A 15,523-nucleotide genomic window follows, 5' to 3' on the forward strand; every position below is an offset into this window, starting at 1 on the left:
ACAAGCAGGTTTACCGGGTTTGCAAACCATGGCCGGCCTGGCCAGCATGAGGCTAACAATAGGCAATTAACCAGCCAATTAACCAGGTCCTAGTGTTTTTTTTTTTGTGTGCACGGCACAGCTTTTTAACGCACGAACTGGTCACCTCAGTGTGCAAAAATGTCAAACCTCGCCGTGGAGGCAGCGACGTCGGTCGCAGGTAACATTCATCCAGCTTGCTTAGGGGACGTTGTTCCCTACAGCCTAAGTCACTACCTCCAGCAGCACCTCAAACTGAACTGGCTGTGGGGGCATATCCTCTACGGGATCGCTGGGTTCCATACTCTTCCCCTCCTCGGAGGAAGATAGGTGAAAGGGGAAAAAAAGCGCAGAAAGGCGTGTTAAAAAGTCATTAATGTAGCTTCTCCTCCTAAGTTTATGTGAACAGTGTCATTATATCTATGTAGGTTACGTACCTGTGATGTCACAGATGAAGGTTGTGCTGCTCTGACTTCAGCTTTGAAATTAAACCCCTCCCACTTGAGAGAACTGTATTTGTCCTGGAATAAAATTGGAGACTCAGGAAAGAAGCAACTTTCTGCTCTTAAGGATGATAAACATTACAATCTACAAATTCTGGGGTGAGTAATAATCTTTCTGAAGGGTGAAAAAATCCTTTAACCTTATTATCGTTAATTGGTAAAATCATATTTAGGTGTAATATTTGAAAATGTCACTGTTATGTTTAGTCAGAATTAATTTTTTATATTTGGCTTCAATTCTGTTTTGTGCTTCTGCACATTTTGCTGCCAGAACCTTTATATTTATTTGCTGTGCATATGTACTATTTGCATATTTATCTGCACTTGTCAGTTTGCACATTGCTACTATTTGCACTTCTAGAAGATCCTAAACTGCATTTTGTTGCTGTACTATCTATCTATCTATCTATCTATCTATCTATCTATCTATCTATCTATCTATCTATCTATCTATCTATCTATCTATCTATCTATCTATCTATCTATCTATCTATCTATCTATCTATCTATCTGTCTGTCTATCTGTCTGTCTGTCTGTCTGTCTGTCTGTCTGTCTGTCTGTCTGTCTCTATTTAGCTAGCTAAAAGACAGAAGTCAGAAATAGCACAGTGATGTTCATTATCAAACGAGCTAAAACTTGTGTTCCTTATTCTCCTGATTCTTATTCTTTGTTTTAGCTAAATGTTATAACAGATGTTATCTAAATGCTAAATGATCGGTTGTAAACAGGTTATGATATGTTTTCTTTAGGACAGAGACTAATACATGCTGTTGAAGTATTAAGTCCCTCAGTCTAGTTTTTGTTATTAATTCATGTTTTTCTTTCACATTCAGCGTGTGATGAACATCTGTGTGTTTGAAGACGCCGGTGTTCCTGTATGTCCATTTGGAGAATTGATAAGATGTTTATTCAGTTATAACACATTTAACATGCTAAGTGTTTCTACTCATTGTGTACAGTTAATCTGTTTGAATTTAATCTTAATTGTATAAATTCCCATGACCTCATAAAAAAATCCAAATATAAAATACATAGTTTGACAATACATAGTTTGTAAAAATGAATGTTTTGGCTGTAACAGTTTCCCTCTGACCAACCAATCAGAGGACGGAAAGATGCTGATGCTATTCTGTGAGGCAAATCTAAAATCTGATTGGTTAAAGAAACAGAGCTAGTTCTTAAGTAGACTGGTAAATAAGGCAAGCACAACAGACTTTAAAGGCTCTGGGCAGATTAAATTGACATGGCAGCACATAGAGGCTGAAATCCGATTGGACAAAAAATCTAACATCCACAAACGTACTGGAAGCAGTGCAGCCAAGAGATACGCTACGAAATGGAGAGAATAAACTTTTGGGAATAAATTAATGCAATTTTATGGAACAAATATTAGAATTTATGTTGTAAATGTAGGTCAGTGCTTCTGATAGTGTTTAGACCAAAAGAGAAGGCTTTGCTGGCCCTGACCGCCCACCAGTGGTTTATATATATTACTCATGGATGACTGTTTACATACTGTACATTACACATGGATTTAATTATAATGTGTAAATAATTATTATTTCTCAACCCACAGTTGAACATTGTAAATGCTTGCTAAAGTGCTTGTTTGTCAATCTAAAATTATTGGACTGGAACTAATATGGTTATATAACAGTGTCTGTGATATTTGTATGTGATTAACATTTGTCTAATATTATAATATATTTTTTCTATACATAACTGTGTAACAGGATACATAACAAATGTTGTTGTATATAAGTACAGTTAGTCCCTAAATTACGATGGAGATGCGTTCCAATTTCCGCATCGTAACTTCAAAATATCGTCGAGACATGGCCTAGCCTACCCAAGAGTCTAAAAGAATGTGGATCAGTATGAGGAAGTATTCGTAAATGGTAGCAGTTTGCAAGTGGAAGGTGGAGCATATGCTGCTACGTTTAAATATTTGTACAATTTTGTTGTATCGTTATCATCACCACAAGACTGAGTCAAACCATCGTAACTTGGGGAACATCTGTACTTAAAATAGCTTTTTTCACTGTAACTATTGTACATTTTGAAGAAATACAATACATAAAACCTGTTATTTTTGTGGTTTTCGTTCTGTACTTTCTGTAGCAATATGTGTTTTATATAGCATCAATATATTTATGTCCAACATCGTTTTGTGTATATATATATATATATATATATATATATATATATATATATATATATATATATATATATATATATATATATATATATATATAAAATGTGGGTAACAAAAATGTGAGTTGTATCTTTTACATGCGTTTCTCTCTTTTTTTTTCGGACCCAAGTTTCTTTTGTTTAGTTCTACTTTGTTAATGTTGTTCAGTACTAGTCAGGATAAATCTTATGCACTGTTTATTTTAGCTTAGGGCAAATGTACAGCAAACCCATATTTCTCTCCATGTGTGAAACTTTCATGACCAGCAGAATAAATTTCACCATGTGGGGTAGCTTTATGGTTCAGTAAAGAAATATAAGTTAATTTATTACAATCAAATCAGCTGTATCTTCTTGGTTTTTATTGTGCAATGAAGTATTGTTATATATGAGGTTAGAACTGGGTCAACTACATGAGAGGATGGAGCTCTAGCAGTTTTATTTGAAAGTCCAATAAGAGCAAAAAAAGGAATGCAGCAAAAAACAGAAACTCAGGCCCTAAATATGTAACACAAGTGCAGACAGAAAACAGTTCAAATTCAAATTAAAAAGGGAATTTCTTTTGAAACTCAGGGGGAAAAAAACTTAAGCATAGTGTCCCTCAGCAAAAAAATAAATAAATAAAAAAACAATCAAAACCAAGGACTTACTAAGAAAACAAAAAACGCTAATAAGGGGACAGTCTGGTGACAACTGGTGGAGAAAAACCAAAAAAAAAAAAAAAAAAAACCCACCCAAGCCAGAACCCCCAGATCCTGACATATTGTTATAATTTTAATTATTATTATAAGTAATTCAGCATTATTCAAATGATGTATGTAACATTAACTGCATTCACCTTCTTTACAATGATTTTGAGAGGAATGGCTTATGCTGTCTTCAAAGTAGCTGGTTATCAAAATAGTTTATTTAGAACGTCTCCCCCTTTTTTTAACACTAATAATATTTTTCACATTTTAAATTTACATTTTTTATTTAATTGCTGCAAAAGAAATCATCAAATTGTTTGATTGTGAATAATAATAATTATTATGTTTGAACCCTTTTGGGCCTACTGTTCTGAAGATACTGAAGACCTGTCATGTTTATGCTAAGGGACTGCATTACCCAACAGCCACTGCACTTCCTTGTTTGACACATCACTCATCACTCACACCTCTTCCTTCTCACCTTAATAAGCTTCACCTCTCACAGTACACCTTTCACTGACAATTGTCTTTTCATGTCCTTGCTCAGGCTTGGTTTTTGGCTGCACATGTATCTGACGATCCTCCTGCTACATGACATTTTCTATGTAAGTGCAGTACAGAGAGGATTAAGAATTGCTCATATGTTTGTATGTTTGATTGAAGGCATTAAAAATTATGATAATACAACACTGATGAATTTTCTTGGAAAGGAAAGTATACAAGAGTTATATATAAAAAAATAAACTTTTTATATTGTTAATGATTTTATATAACGTTTTGTTAGATTAGATTAGATTAGATTAGATTAGATTAGATTAGATTAGATTAGATTAGTCATTTAAAGTATTTAAAGATAAATCCAACTGATAAATTATACCCCTGGCATTATGGCTTGTTAAAAATAAATAAATAAATTGTTGAAAGTTGTATCTAGAGGTGTATCTGATTTTTATTCTGTAAATTTGTATTGCGATAGATCTAGTTGATAATAAATAAGGTTGAACAACCAAAAAAGTTTTAAATAACAACCAAAACAATCAGCTACAGCTTTTTTTTGTTTTTCCTAGAACATCAAGTTGTTCGAAATTAAAGTTCAGAGAAAATGGTAAAAAAAATAAATAAACAAAGAAAAACCTTTTACATGGTTGAAACTATTAAGTAAGACATTATACACTGCATCTATAGAATTTATTACACTGTAAATTTTGTTTAAGTACAACAGATTTCAAATGAGTTCCCTTTCAGGAACTTGAGCTGCATCATACTTGAGCTGCTTTGGGGGTGTTCCCAAAGCGTTCCGACGCAGCGCCTTGTTCCCTCAGGGATATAACTAGGGTTATATACGTAAACTCATTTGGGGGAAAAAAGCTCGATTTTAAATGGTATTATACCATTTACTGTACCATTTAAAGTAATTACCAAAATCCCACAAAACAAATAATACCCTTCACTGGTGCATGAACAACAGTTAAAAATTAACTGTAATAACTTTATTTATACAGCCTAAACTGGGAGGAACCAAATGCATGTAATGTTGGTAAGGAAGGTTTTACTAGTGAACATTCCGGAGAGATTATTGACAGTGTGAAATATATTTTAATACTTTTCTACATTGTTCATTCTGTTCATATTCCTTTATTCTTCCTGATCAAATGTAATGTACAGACCAATGTCATATGTCTTCTGTGCAATAAGCTTTTAATCCATATGTGTCATGATTTATATTTCCAGTCATGCACAGCCAAAGTTAATTATGAAATTAAGTGTCTAATTAAAAGAGGACCCTAATTCCTACTCTTTTAATAAAATATTGTTTGTATTGCTTTAAAATACACGTGTGTAGTACTGTTTAAGTAAAACTGCTCAAAATATGTATAGTATATCTTAATTCATTGATGACCTACTGTGATATGATATTTAAAATGTTCTCTCTGTGAAAAAGATGTGCACCGAAAATTAAATAAACGTATATTCTCACAAATTTGTGCAAATTTATCACAGAAAGAACCTGTTAAATATTAAATAAATGTAAGAATTGTTTTTTAATTATTTGATGTATGTGATAAATTTTTTTTGCCTTTTTGTTATATGTTTTATGGAGTACAAATCGACATCAAGAGGTTTGAAGGGCTTTTCACATTGAAAGGACAATTTTTGCACCAACTAAATGGGTCCATTATGGTCCTATTGCACTGAGGTCCAGGTTAGAAAACCTTAAAAAAAAAAAAAAAATCATGAAAAAATAATACTAATGAATTTTCAGCAAGAAGTTTCAATCTGTGAGTCATTTCTCTAAAAGATTCAGTTCAAAGAGTCGAATCATTCCAATTGACACATAATGTAATGAATCCATCCTCCTAAAGTGAAAGTGTTTCTCGCTTGCCTTCCACATTTTGTCGGTCAGTTGGAAAAGGAGAAACATTGACTTTTGAACAAAGGTGAGATGTTATAAGCACTTTTATATAAGCAGAATGTGAATTTTTTATATAAAATAAGTAAACTGTAACTGTAAAACTGTGATGTATTTAAACTTTTACACCTTCTGAATGTTTGTGGAATTTTGTTTAATTAATGACAATTAAATGTAATGTTGTAAAAGAAGATGCTAATAACAGAATTGTAGCCAATTTATAGATCTATCAATGAAATGTCAGTGTTACTTACAATATACTGTAAGTATTCAAAATTTCTCTATAAAAAGCATTTAATGAGGTTGTACATGACAGGACACAACGGAAACACGTTTACTGTTATTCTGTTTTGTGCAGTTTATCTGTTGCAAAATATTTAGTTCATCACATGAAATAGTGTACGCATTTTATACAAGTAATGCATAATATTCACAATTTTTTTTGCTTGGTATCACTAGAGTAAAGTTGTGAAATTTTTTGTTGTGAAATTAAAAAATGCTATTTTTTTACTTTTTCAGCCTAAGGGTACTAAATACAGAAATCTAAATATGTGAAAATAAATTTACTGTAAACAGGGTATATCACTGCTGGTATGTTACAATGAGCTGTATGTGCTAAAGTGTGTTAGAAAATTATGTGAATGCAATATTGTTTACAGCAAAAAGTTAGATTATGTAAAATTATATTTAGTCAGCTCTAAATGTTCACAGCTCAAAAAAAGTCAACGCTAGTGTTTCTCCACCAGCCTTAAATTCAGTTTGTGATAATGATAAAACCAAAGGCAGACTTTAAGGTTATATTAATGTCATTCAATAAGGGCTGTTGCCTAAAGCGGAGTTAATTTATTATTATAAATGACTATATTCTGCAGGATATATAATAAAATGCTTGTGTATAAATGGCAGTTGTTACTGGTACAGACTACCTGCAAAACAGGTTATTATTTGATATGTAATAAAGACCTTTCAGCTTCCTCTTTTCAAATTCTCATGCATGAAAAATGGCATGTTTCCATTTGCCATAATTCCATAATTTTCAAGATACAGTATTTAAGTGTGCAGAAGTGACAAAAGAACTACAACCCGAATTCCAGAAATGTTGGGACGTCTTTTTAAATTTGAATAAAATGAAAACTAAAAGACTTTTATATTACATGAGCCATTTTTTTATTCACAATAGAACATAAAGAACATAAATGTATAAACTGAGACAGTTTACACTTTCATGCACAAAATAAACTCATTTCAAATTTGATGCCTGCTACAGGTCACAGAAAAGTTGGCACTGGGGCATTTTTACCATTGTGTAGCATCTTCTCTTCTTTTTAAAACAGTGTAAAGACACCTGGGCATTTAGGTTATGAGTTGGTCCCATTCTTGCCTGATATCGATTTCCAGCTGCTGAAGACTTCGTGCTCTTCTTTGGCGTATTTTTCATTTAATGATGCGCCAAATGTTCTCTATAGGTGAAAGATCTGGACTGCAATCAGGGAAAGTCAGCACCCGGAGTATTCTACTATCAAGCTGTTGTAATAGCTGCAGTATATAGTTTTGCATCGTCCTGAAATACACAAGACTTTCCCTGAAGTAGGCATCATCTATACAGGCGCATATGTTGCTCTAAAAGCTTTATATACCTTTCAGTATTTATAGTGCCCTCCAAAACATGCAAGCTGCCCATACCATATGCACTTATGCACCCCCATACCATCAGAGATGCTGGCTTTGGAACCGAATGCTGAACGGTCCGAACGCTGAAAGATCCCCCTCTTTTTTATCCCGGAGGACACACGTCCGTGATTTCCAACAAGAACGTCAAATTTGGACTCGTCTGACCATAGAACACTTTTATAAATTTAAACAGTCCATTTTAAATGAGCCTTGGCTCACAGGACACAACGGACGATGCTTCTGGACTATGTTCACATATGGCTTCCTTTTTGCATGATAAAGATTTAGTTGGCATCTGCAGATGGCACGGCAGATCGTGTTTACCGACAGCGGTTTTTTGGAGGTATTCCATGAAATTTGCAAAGCCAATTTGTCAATTTAATGTTGTTTTTAATGTATTCCACAATCTTTTTATGCCTCTGCCAATCTTCTGAGACTCCCTTTTATAGCTAATCATGTTATAGATGTGATGATAATTAACTTGATTAGTTGCTAGACGTTCTGCCAGCTGAATATTTAAAAAAAATTCTAAATCCCTTTGTTAAATATAATCCCTTTGTTGCCCCTGAGGCAACTTTATTGAGACCTGTAGCAGACATCAAATTTGAAATGAGCTCATTTTATCGTTCTATTGGTTTTATGTGATTTAAAAGTCTTTTAGTTTTTATTTTATTCAAATAAAAAAAACTCCCAGCATTTCCGGATTTCAGGTTGTACTAATGAACGATGCTTCACCAGACTGTGTTGGCTGTGTTGCCAAGTGAGATTATTAAACTGCACATTTGTTTCTGTGTTTTATAGGAGTGTGATCCATTCCAGTAGAAAAAATCTGACTCCTCTTTGTACGTAGTTTACTAATATTCAAAGATGGCGACAACTGATCTGGACTCAGATAATGGTTCCCCACCCACAAAAAAATGGTAATCAACAATGTATTTTAATAACTACATATCTACAGTATGACCACCACAATAATTTAACCAGATGCAAATAATTTCAGAACTTTTTATAAAAAACATCACTTGAACATAAACAATCATTGAGTCTTGAGGAATTCAACAATGTCTGAAGAAACATTTAAAAATAAGTAGTGTATATGAATCACTGAAACAAATTTTATTGTAATTTCCTTTATTTTTTAGTTAAACAATACAATACCCAGGATACAGCGCATTAATATGATATACAGCCATTGGGAATCCCTGTCATTAATAATGTTTTATTATCATGAAAAGAAATACACCTCAATGTTAGTGATTTTTGTATATACTGTATAACAAAACATGCTTTGAAGCCAAAATAATATTTTTTAAGAGCAGTTTGATAGAACAATTACAGTTTGAATTGCTTTGTCTCTTTAGCAAAATTATTTAACTATCAGCAAAATTTGTGTGCTAACTTAATTTTTACAGAACTAGCTTGCTAGCTTACTTTTCTAATGTCTAATTTAAATCACTACGTTGTGTTTATGATTATATTGCTAAAATATAAATAAGAATTTTATTGTTAGGTCCATCTCTGAGCTAGCAACAATTCAAAGTTTCAAGTTCATTGAAAGTAAATTGATTCCTGATTAATTAAACAATATCTTTGAAAAAATAAAAGGTGTATATGGATCACTGAAAGACTGTCTATAATGTTGTGCAGTAAACTCGAGGAAGAAAGATCAGAATCGCCGACAGCCATGAAAAGTGAACAATCTATGAGTCCCCCAGCCGTGTTTAAAGAATATTCCTCTCAACAAAGGTAACATCTCATTGTTAATGTCATTGCTAAAGTTAAGCAGAAAACGCCTCTAGGTTACGTATGTAACCCTAGTTCCCTGAGGAAACGAGACGCTGCGTCGAAACGCTTTGGGAACACGCCTGAGTGTTTACGCTCTAAAAGTAATGTGTATAATCAGTCAAAAAAAAAAAAAAAACACAACTAGAGGAGAACTAAGGGGCCAGGAATAGAACTGCAGTCCAGGTTGTAGAACCGCACAAAGGTCAGCGGGGTGGACCAACCTGCAGCGTTACAAATGTTTTGTCGGGGAATTCCAGAGGACCAAGATTTTGAGGCAGCCACACTCCGGGTGGAGTGAGTTCTGACCTCGAATGAAGTGGGGAGACCAGAGAACTCAAAAGATGATTTGATGGCATCAACAATCCACCTGCTCAAAGTCTGCTAATTAGCAGGGAGGCCTCTCTTGGGAGGGCCGTAGCAGACGAGCAGCTGATCGCTTTTCCTCCCAGGACTCGTCCTGAGGACATAGGTGTCCAGTGGATGCACTGGACAGACCCAGTTAATTTTAAAGAAGAGCTCGCTGGAGCTGTCTATGCCCTGAAGCACTGAGGGTGGCAGGGTTAATGGACCCATGTGAGCGGTGTGGAAGGAACCGCTTGAATGTCGCTGCCAAAACCTTTCGACCACCGAGCTTACAGAGTCGCCGAAGAGGCCAGATGTTAGCAGGGCATACAGCAGTACTGCCCTGTCTCTATCAGACATCTCTGACAGAGTGAGCCACAGGTGCCTTTCTTTGGACACCAGGGCAGCCATAGACTGACCAATGGCCCTAGTGGTCTCTTTAGTGGTTCTAAAAGCCAGATCCGCCGTATGGCAAAGCTCATCAAAATGGCTGCCCGGGGCACCTCCCACATACAAATCATGCAGCCGTTTAGTCTGATATGCCTGCAACATGCAGGCGGCTTGACCTGCCAAAGCATAGGCTTTACCCAGCCTATGTGTAGGGGCTTTGTGGGTAGTGCTGGGGTCTTAAGAAATAAGGCAATCCCGGGAGAGAGATAGGTGGCAAGCATCTCTTCAACCCACGGCATCGCCTCATAACCCTGTTCTTTCCGCCACGTAATGTGGGAATACACAGTGGAACTGTGGGGCGGGCCAAAAAAGGCTTAACCCATGACCTGGACACCTCAGTGTGCAGGTCAGGAAAGAAAGGAAGACCCCGATGTGGAGGTTGTGACGCGGGAGTCAGAAAGCGCTTATCTAATTTACTAGATGACTTTCTGCTCATGAGCCGGCCAAGTTAAATAGAGCTTGGCAACGACACGTGTCATAACCTCCGTAAGCTCCGCGACTTCCATATCGCAGAGAGAAAACACAGGGCTAAGGACTAGTAAGTGTCCTTGCCACATAAAGTGCATCGTGTGCAACCTGGTGCAAACAGTGCAAGACCGACAGTGCAAAGACAACAAGACAACGTAAGCAAAAATAGACAAAACACAAAATAGCGCCGCCAGTAAAACTTGTTTATATTACACAGTGCGGTGTGTAAAAGAGAACCGAGTATGGGAGTGACTATTGTCAATGTTCAGAGACAAGTTGTTCTCTCCAAACCAGGCTGTTAACCAGTGCACCTCCTCTGTATGCTGACTCATGAGCTCTCCCAGTCAGGAAGTCCAGGATCCAGTTACAGAGGGAGGTGTTCAGGCCCAGTAGGTTCAGCTTCTCAATCAGGTGTTAAGGGTGTTTGTGTTTAATGCTGAGCTGAAGTCTATGAACAGCATTCACACATATGAGTCCTTGTTGTCCAGGTGGGTGAGGGCCATATGAAGGGTCATGGAGATGGCATCGTCCATGAAGCGGTTTGGACGATACGCGAACTGCATGGGGTCCAGTGAAGGTGAGAGCTGGGTCTTGATGTCCCTCATGACAAGCTTTTCAAAGCAGTTCATCACAATGGGTGTGAGGGAAACGGGACAAAAGTCATTGAGGCAGGAGACAGTAGACTTCTTCGGCACGAGAACGATGGTTGTAGTCTTGAGGTAAGTATGAACAACGGCGCTGCTCAGGGAGATGTTGAAGATGTTGGTGAAGACATCCACTAGCTGTTCTGCACATTCCCTGAGCACTCTGCACTCTGGAATGTTGTCTGGTCCAGCAGACTTCCATTGGTTAACTCTGCATAGAGTTTTCCTTACTTCAGCCGAGGTTAGACAGAGCAATTAGTCACATGGAAATAGGGGTGGTCTTTCTCTCCACCATGTTGTTCTGCATCTCGAACCGGCTGTAGAAGTCGTTCAGTGCATCTGGGAGGGAGGCATCATGGTCACAAGCAGGTGAAGTTCTCTTGTAGTTTGTGATCCCCTGGATGCCCTGCCACATTTGCAGGGTGTCTTAACTGTCCTGGAAGTGTTCATGGATTCTTTTTGCCTGTGCGCGCTTCGCCTCTCTGATAACACAGGACAGTTTGGCCCCTGCTGTCTTTAAGTCCGTCTTGTCCCCTGCTCTGAAGGCGGAGTCTTTTGATTTTAGCAGTTCACACACTTTAGCGGTCAGCCTCTGGTTGGAGCATGTGGTGATGGTCTTGAAAATGGTCACACCATCAATGCACTTGCCGATGTAGATGGTCACTGGTTGCAGCCTCCCTAATCATGTCCCAGTCAGTGCATTCAAAGCAGTCCTTTGAAGCACTGTGCACAGAGCAGTCAACTCCATCGAGAACCGACTTAGCATGCTCCACTACCAAGCAAGCGACACACAAGCTGTGCGTATCCCCCCATAATATAGTGGGAGCCATCTTGACATATTATTATGTTCAATCCGGTTCCGGTTGCCACAGGATGGCTGCGCTGGTGAGAGCTCCTAGCAAACTTTACAGCTTTTTGTGCCTTTTTTTAATTTTTCCTATAAGTCTTTTTGTAAATATCTCTTTATCCATCATTCAATACGATCAACAAACATTTTTAGACATCAGATTATCTTTAAAAACTGACTTTGTGAATTAATCACATGCAAACTGGCAGGTTTGCATGTGAAGCGCGCACACGCCAAAAGAATCCATGAACACTTCCAGGACAGTGAAGACACCCTGCAAATGTGGCAGGGCATCCAGGTGATCGCAACAGCTTTGCTGGCGAGGACATGCTTCTTTGTTTATGCTGGCGCCGACTTCACTCTATGTGCTTTTTATAGCTTCCTGTTCGTGATGTCACTTCACCGGTGACACTGTGCATCCAATTTGACTGATTACACAAATTATTACAAAGCGTGGACAACGTGGTCGCGTTGTGACGCAGCTCGAGTTCCTTTAAAAATAAAGAAAACTCTTTGAATTAGAATGTGTGTCCAAACTTTTGGTCTGTACTGTACACACCTTCTCATTTAAAGAGTTTTCTTTATTTTCATGACTATAAAAATTTTAGATTCACACTGAAGGCATCAAAACTATGAATTAACACGTGGAATTATATATGGAATTATATACATAACAAAAAAGTGTGAAACAACTGAAAAATGTCATATTCTAGGTTCTTCAATTGCCACCTTTTGCTTTGATTACTGCTTTGCACACTCTTGGCATTCTCTTGATGAGCTTCAAGAGGTAGTCACCTGAAATGGTCTTCCAACAGTCTTGAAGGAGTTCCCCGAGAGATGCTTGGCACTTGTTGGCCCTTTTGCCTTTACTCTGCGGTCCAGCTCACCCCCAAACCATCTCGATTGGGTTTAGGTCCGGTGACTGTGGAGGCCAGGTCATCTGGCGCAGCACCCCATCACTTTCCTTCTTGGTCAAATAGCCCTTGATGCCTTCAGTGTGACTCTACAATTTTCATAGTCATGAAAATAAAGAAAACTCTTTGAATGAGAAGGTGTGTCCAAACTTTTTGTCTGTACTGTATATGAATTACTGAAACACTGTCTATAATGTTGTGCAGTGAGCTCCAGGAAGTAAGATCAGAATCGCCCTCACCCAGCTGTATCTCCATGAAAAGTTGTTCCTATGGACAGAGATTTATCCTGATTCTCAGAATCTTTTTATGATATATACTGTAGAGCAGGTCACCAGCCTTTTTGAAACTGAGAGCTACTTCTTGGGTACCATTAATGTGAAGGGCTACCAGTTTAATACATACAGTTTTCAGTTTGCTCAATTTACCTTTTATTATGTTATTATTAATAAGTAATGATATTCATCTATGTGAAGACACTGATCATGTTAATGATTTCTCATAATAAGTATCAACAATGATTTAACAAAGTAGGAAACAGCTATTTTTAGAAAAGGCCCGCGGGCTACTCATGTGGTCCTTCGGGCTACCTGGTGCCTGCGGGCACCACGTTGGTGACCCCTGCTATAGAATATTACATATACAAAACAAATGTCTTCACAAATTTAAGTTGAACATTATTCTGTCACAGTTTTCTGCTGATTGGTGAACCTTTGACCTTCTTTCCTTTTACGAGACACTGCCTCTGTAAAACAGTCATTTGTATCACCAGCTGCCTATTAATTAGTTGGAAAATCTTTGCCAGCTGTTTATTTTTAGGAACACAAATTTTGACGTTGCATCACATAAAAATTCTTTCCTTAAAATAATTTTCTTAGTTTAAATTATGTATTCTATGTTCTATTATAAACATATTATGGGGTTAATGGGATTTGGACATGATTACATTCTGTTTTTATAACATTTTATACAGTGTCCCAACATTTTGTGAATTGGGATTGAATTATGTCTGTCAGCCCGCTTGAGCACTTCCGGCATTGCTGCCTCAATCCCCAAGGAAACGCCCCCTTCCAACCGGCTGCATGAAATTGCCGTCTAATATTCTAACACTTATAAGGATGCCAGAATCCTGCAGTCGGTGCCAGATTGTCTTTAGGCTTGCCCTGATCACTTTCCTGAGTAACTTTGTTTTGTTTGTCTTTCTGTTACTGACCTGTTTCCATTCGTACCTTTCTGTCCTCCATTTTCCCGACCGCGCCTGTTATCCCGACGCTCCCCTCATCTTAACGGCTTTACTATGCTCGTCCTGAACGCGCTCCGACTCCCGGATCGGTTCTGCTCGTGCTCAACGCGCTCCGGTTCCCGGTTTGGCTCGGCCCTGCACGCGCTCAACACGCTCCGACTTCCAGCTCGGCATCCTCGCCCTCCCCACACATCGGCTCTCCGAAATCGGCTCCCGGAATCGGCTCTCTGAATCAGCTTTCAGAATCTGCTTTCAGAATCTGCTTCCCGAATCAGTTCTGCACGCTCACTTCTCCCCTGCTCTTTTCGCATCCGCCTTGGATCCTTAAACGTGAACTTTCTGACAGAACAATCTGGCCAACAAGGATCCCGTGGATGTACCTGCCTTAGCGCCGCTTTAACAGCCTTGTCTCGTCGACAAGCAGCGCAGAAGCAACAAATTCAGAATCTCTCTACTGGCGTGCAGGAAATAATGGGGCACACGTATTGGTGACAGACACCCCACAGGTGCTCCGCTGCCGTTATTGCATGCTGCCCCGGCTCGGCAGGACCCTGCTCCGCCTACCGCCCCCCCGGCTATGCGTGAACCTCAGCTTGCGCCACCAGCCCGCTCGTTTATTATGCAGTGCGATCTGATTTTTAGCATGCAGCCCTCTCAATTCGGTACGGAGCGCTTCAAGGTGGCCTACGTCATTTCCCTCCTGTCAGGCCGAGCCCTAAGGTGGGCCACCACAGAGTGGGAAAGTCAATTGGCCAACTGCAGATCATTCGCTGCCTTTTCTGCCGGACTCCGGAAGGTTTTCGGCTCATCTACGCCACGCCAAGATGCTACCCACTCCCCACTGATCTCGGCCACACAGGGGCATTGCTCTGTTGCAGAGTTCGCGGCTGACTTCCAGACCCAGGCTATTGACAGCGGGTGGGATTGCATAGCACTTAACTTTACGTGATCTACCCCAGGATCTGGATTCTCTGATCTCCTTGGCTACATGCGTCGATCGGCGCATAAGGGAATGCCGCCGGGAGCGAGGTTACCCTGCTCAGGCCCTAGGTCCTCACGGTCCTCCAACTACAAGCAGTTCCCCACCTCGTGCTTCGGGTTCTGGCACCCGTTTTTTCTCTCCGCTGCAGGCCATGGAAATAGGACGCCACTACCTGACCCCCGCCGAGAAGGAGAAGCGTCGGTCGCTGGGTCACTCCTTCCCTGCTCCCTACAAATCCACTATCTTGGTCCACCTTCAAGGTTGGCCCCGGGGGCACGGAATTGGCTGCCTTCGTCGACTCTGGGGCTGATGCCGAATTCATCGACCTCAAGCTTGCCCGGCAACTACTGGTCCCCATGGAACCCC

General features: G+C 39.0%; 1 protein-coding gene and 1 long non-coding RNA gene across 2 annotated transcripts in view; both read left to right on the forward strand.

Moving 5' to 3' along the window:
• The window catches only part of LOC310719309 (uncharacterized protein), a 92,687-nt gene that overhangs the window by 43,992 nt on the left and 33,172 nt on the right, over positions 1-15,523 (forward strand). The window lies entirely within an intron of this gene.
• LOC310719228 lies at positions 8,369-13,197 on the forward strand. Its single transcript, XR_014531393.1, has 3 exons — positions 8,369-8,405; positions 9,133-9,231; positions 13,140-13,197. It is a non-coding gene; the product is annotated as an uncharacterized lncRNA (long non-coding RNA).

The sequence above is a fragment of the Silurus aristotelis genome, assembly GCF_946808225.1.
Source record: "Silurus aristotelis genome assembly, chromosome: 24".
Lineage (NCBI taxonomy): Eukaryota > Metazoa > Chordata > Actinopteri > Siluriformes > Siluridae > Silurus > Silurus aristotelis.